At 26.0% G+C, this 6,000-nt stretch overlaps 1 protein-coding gene across 1 annotated transcript in view; it reads right to left on the bottom strand.

The window, feature by feature from the left end:
• The window catches only part of LOC112597627 (elongation of very long chain fatty acids protein AAEL008004-like), a 28,699-nt gene extending 24,934 nt beyond the window's left edge, over nt 1-3,765 (bottom strand). The window contains exon 1 of the mRNA XM_025343746.1: nt 3,073-3,765. The gene's annotated coding sequence lies outside the window, so the exon portion shown is untranslated. The remainder of the gene's footprint in view (nt 1-3,072) is intronic.
• Nucleotides 3,766-6,000: the final 2,235 nt, after the last annotated feature.

Consider the following 6,000-nt stretch of genomic DNA (forward strand, 5'->3'; position numbering starts at 1 on the left):
TATTATATTCACATTAAATTAATTAATAATTTCATAGTAATAATAAACAACAATTACGATTATGTGTAAATTAGATACACTGATACACAGGTGTGTTTAACGTGCTATTGTATTAGTAATAAAAATTTAAACAAATCGAATACTTTACACATTTATCATTATTGATTATTTTTTATTCAAATACCAAGCATTTCTTATTTAATATGAAAAATCAAAAAGGTCACCTAAAACATGAATAGTTATACTATTCTTAAAATCGTTTAATAGTTTTTCGTAACAATATTTTTTCTCGAAAAATTTATAATAAATAAAATGTACCTACAGCATTCTATTTTAAATAATAGCAATTTTATTATAATACTCTAAGTAAAACAATTGAGTAATCCTTAACTAAAAACATTTTTATCAAATATTTATTTAATTATTATATTTACGAAAAATTCTTTAACATAAGATTTTGAGATTTTTTTTAAAATTAAAAATGTATTAACAGTGGGATTTTTTTAAATTAATATTTCAACAATGGATATTTTTAGAAATTTATTTCAATTTAATTTTTACTTTCGAGTATTAAGAATTTACATTTAAATTTGAGTTAAATGCTTTAATTATATTATATGGATATTTATTCTGTATGCATTACATTGTTAACCATTATTTCATTACTATAATGAATGTTTTTAAATTTGTATTAATTATTTTTATGAGAAACTTAAAAATTATAAATAATCCTATAAATCTCATTGTAAACTTATTTTTGATCAGAATTGTTAAATAAAATATTCAGATTTACAATTGCATTCAAATTTATAGTAAAAAAAAAACATTGATACACTACTAGAATTTACTGAGATTAATGAAGCTAGATAAAAATAGAAACTCAAACTTAAGATAAATCACATCCAGATTTTTCAAAATGAAGATTAAAACACCTATCAACAAAAATTATAAATAAATAATACCTAACTTCTTACAAATACCAATACCATTTTAAATCATTAAAATTAAAAAATTAAATTATTCAATAATTATTATGTAACTGCTTACTTCATTCAATCTAACTTTAATTTACTTTAAAAAAAAGAAAATATAAAAAGATATAAGGTATATTAATGAAAACTATGCTAGTCTTAAAAAAATAAAAAATAAAATTATGAAACAGAAAATGGTCCAGTTACATTTATAACAGTTATTGATTTAAAATTAATAAAAGGTTTTTATTCTTAAATTTTACAGTATGTTGATAAAAAAAGGTATAGGTTCTTTATGTACCCATTAGTGTGTCATTGAACAAATAATAAATAATTACACATTAATTAATTGACTTAATTTAATAAAACTCAATAAGTTAAATTAATAAATTAATTCACTAACGCCAAGCTTATATATTATAGAGGTCAATAGTTAAACAATGTCAGTAGGTCCAATGTTTGTTGAAATTGAAAACTAAAAGGGGATCAATTAGACATTAATTATCTCTCTAATTTGATACATAATTATAATGTTGGTAGTACATGTTTTAGATTGGGTCAAATTTGTTAAGAATAACACCTAGTAAAGTATGCAAATATTTGATTTCAATATATCAATATAATACATGTACATATATTATTTTATCATTAGAAATATCTGTAATTTTAATTTCTGTTTAAAATACAATATGAATTTCTATAAAATAAATGTTTTCCAACATTTTTATAATTTTAAATTTAAATAAACAGTACCTTCATAAATACTTCCTAAATACTCTATTTTTTAATAGGAATTAAATTGATATTAATATTTTAAATGTAAAATTACAGATTTTAATCATTAAATACTGATTTGAATATGTACAAATTATTATCAATTATAGCATGTATATTTAACATGCATAGGCATTAGATAGACAGATATATAAACAAGTGAAAAAATATAAAATTAAAGATTGTATTATATGTACTATATTTACAACTTACTTTTTAAAATACCTAATTATTAATCTAAATAAATCAAATACTATTTTAAACAAGATATCAGTAATTAATAAAACTAGGTTAAAATGCCTTTTAGATTAAAATGAATTAATAATAAATATGTTTATTGAGTATTAAGTTATTACACAATAAATTTAAATTAAAACAGAAACAAAATATACATTTATAGTTTAAAACTAGAACATTAAGGTACCTACATACTTAGCTAAGATGATAACCTAAATTACCAATAATCTAGATTACAGTATTCCTTTTATAAAATATGGAGAATTTACATACATTAACAAAGTTTTTATTTTAACTCCTTAAAAGCTATATATAAACACACAAATAAACACATTAATTTAAAAAAAAATGTTTGATCATGAATTTCTCTTAAATTGCTATTACTTATATTTAGTTATTAGCTAGTAAGCTATCATTTGTTGAATACTTGCACATTTTACGTGAAGAAAATTTGTAAAATTAAAATCATCAGTAGAAAACTTTTTTGAATTTTTCTCTATAGAAATATTTTTTAAATAAGCTTCAAATGTGCATTTGATATATAAATAGTCACATAATTATACATACTACGTTATTATTTAGATTAGGTATTACTAGTTAAACAAAAACTGCAATAGATAGGTATATCCTAATAATAACAACAACACATTTTTAATATATTAACATATTTTATAAGAATTAATAGATATTAGGTTCCTACATAACAGTTTAAACCCACTAATTTATTATATATAATATTATATACCTATTATATATTTTTTTATTTATTATTATTTATAAACCTACCTAGCTGAGCTATCTATAAGTTTTATTTTTCACTTTGTATACTAATCCAATAGCAAATTATTGATGGATTCTAGTGCTAGGTAAAGGGTACTTAGAGAATGAGAATACTACAAGTAGTTCCACACATACACACAGTTTTTAAATTACACTATAAATCTTATGCCGGTAATTAAGTTAAGTGTGGTGTAGGTGCTACAGTTATCCAGTAGTCGTTGTAAAGGAAAGAAGGTAATATTCAAACACCAAGGTAGGGTGAAAAGATTAGGTACCTATTGTGCATTTGTGTGCAATATTATTTTCTTACCTAGAGTAGACAATTTTAGGGTGAATAGATGACGTTTTGCAGTGGCATCTACAAGACGTATGATCCGGTTACCGGACAGCATTCAGTGATGGTCATATTCTTGGCTACTCGGAAAAAAAAAGGCCAAGTGATCTGTCAACTGAGGGTGCGGTGCAGCTGCTGGACGGGGGAAAATTAAAATTATAAACCGGGAAGAAAAACAATAAATACGCCGACAAAGAAAAACGACTTTGTACACACGTGTGCCCGGTCGTTACGATACGGTAAAGGCGTTTGCGATAATCGATATATAATAAAAATCGATGAGCACGAACCGCAAGCGAACAGTTTAACAAATCATTTTTTTCCTAAAAATTTATATTAAACACGTAGGAATAAAATAAAAAATATATTACACTGGTGTTTTATAATATTATTAATATATGCACACTCGCGCGCGCAAGATTTTCGCCGGCCACAAACCGGACGCGACGAGATCAGCAGCTACGGAGACAACTTTTATGGGCTTTCCCACTTTTCGTTTCCTGTTGGATCTCTAGCCGCTGCGGATCCCGTCTCGAACTCTCGATCTTTCTCCCACGCACTTCCCGATCGGTCTATGACGGTCACACATGCACAAACAACACTGTTACGAAATTTAATGCACGCGAAAACGCACACATACGCGTATAAATACACTCGCCTGCGCACACACACAACCGCCGACGGACCGTGCTACTGTCTTATCGTCAACCGCATACGGTGCGCCGCGGTTATCACGCTACTTTCTCATGGAACAAACGGCGGTGCCGCCGACGACGACGCCCGACAAACCCGGCGTTTATTCTCGCCGTGGTCCGTCGTGATTCTCCGCCGGAAAATCTAACAATAACAATAATAATAATAATATATATTGTTCGTACTATTACTATGTTTATGATAATAACCAATACCGACGACGCCGATAATAGCAGCACTGCCGCTATGGTGCCGTAGATAAAAGATGATTGTATGGCGCCTACGGATTACGGAATACGGACGAAGATCGTGCAACGGCGCCATGACATTGAAGAACAATTTACCGAGGATTGGCGCAGCGTCGCTTTGATTCCTTTAAATAATTTCAACAAAAAAATTAACGTTTAACGAGTATTACCTATTGTCATTTTATAGCAAATGTCTAATATTAAAACAATTTGTAGTATTTTTTAATTTATATAGGTATTTGGGATTTTCACTTTGCAGGAATTTATGTTTTTTAGTCAATTGATATTGTATTTTTTTTTGATTACAAATTAACTTGCAAATGTTCGTGATTTTGACTAATGTTGTCAATATTTGAATTTCAAATACTTGTAAAAAAAAAAACCCACGTATCTATGTATCTTTAATATTTAAAAATAGCCATAATAATAATTTTTGAAAAACCTTGTAGGTATTTAATTTTTAAGTATTTTTACCCACTAAAAAATGTGTATAGATAATTTTTTTCAAATGTCAATAAATAACTCAAAAATATTGAAGATATTTTAAATATAAAAATGATACACAAACATTTAGTGAAAATTATATGTATCTACAGCAGTGTTCCTTAACCGGTATTCAACGGCACACAAGTGTACTGCGAACTGGCTGTAGGTGTACTGAAACCGTGGTACATGTGTATAGTGTTATTACTTATCAGGTATTCATTTTTAATTTTATAATATATATTAATAATAAAAAATAAAAATACCTTATTTGTTTGCTTTTTATTATTTTATTACTATACTGTTCGGAATGTACCGTCAAACTGTATAGGTAGTTATAAGAAATGCACCGCGAACATAAAAAGGTTGACAACCACAGATTTACAGTTATTCACGAGACGTCATCATTATTATTTTTAAATTATTTGTCAGCATTTAAAACTCAGATGCTCATTAAAAATATTTTTGTAAATATGCAGAATTATTTTATTTATTTCCAGTTATAACAACTCATGAGACACCTTATATTTAACTTTTAAATTGATTATATGTGTATGATTATTAAAAATTATATTAACACTAACAAATTTAAATGTAAAAAATAATTTGTAAATTTCGACGATATTGACGAAATTTGTCAAAATTTTAATTTAAAATGCTCACAAATATTATTATGAATTTTCTCTTAACTTTTAATTTCAATTTAAAACGCACTTCACTTATTATACTAAACTTTTTATTCCTGGTCACAAATTAATCCATACCAACCATCCTAATAACACAGCTCACGGAGGTATAGCTATGTATATCAAATCAAACATTATATTCCAACTTCTTCCTAATTAATTTTGTTCAAGACTTCATACAATCTTGTACAATTGCTATAAAATTAAATAAAAATTACTTATCCATTGCTGCTCTATACGCTCCCTCCAAGCATAACATAACCTTTTCCTAGTTCTCCGAGTACTTTAATATAATATAAAACAATAATTTCATTATTGACAACGATTATAACGCCAAGCACCAAGCATGGGGTTGCCGCACCAATAAACCATAAAAGTTAACTTTAAATATTAAATGAATATATAAAAGTATAGTTAAGTTAAGAATACGAGTATTAAAAAAAATTTGAATTGATTAAGAGTAAATAAGTTATAAATTCAAATCAAATTATCATTTTCATTTTTCATACATTATGCATAGCCAACGAGGATCCATCATTTTTTTTTTTTTTAATTAATTTATCAAATTCTATATAAAATAGTAAATTTTTGCTTTCTATAATTAATATGTTGTGTTTATAAGTTATCTGTAGCTTAAGCCACGGCTAATTTTGTAATTAAAAAATAAATAAATAAAAATTATACATTTAATTACTATCTTAAATAATACTTATGGCTATATCAAGAAAACAAGGGAAACTTATTTCGTCGCGTTATTATATAATAGTTAATCTATATGAACAATCTCAAAATAT

This window comes from Melanaphis sacchari, unplaced genomic scaffold (genome assembly GCF_002803265.2).
Source record: "Melanaphis sacchari strain LSU unplaced genomic scaffold, SCAv2.0 Contig42_pilon_pilon, whole genome shotgun sequence".
Taxonomy (NCBI): domain Eukaryota; kingdom Metazoa; phylum Arthropoda; class Insecta; order Hemiptera; family Aphididae; genus Melanaphis; species Melanaphis sacchari.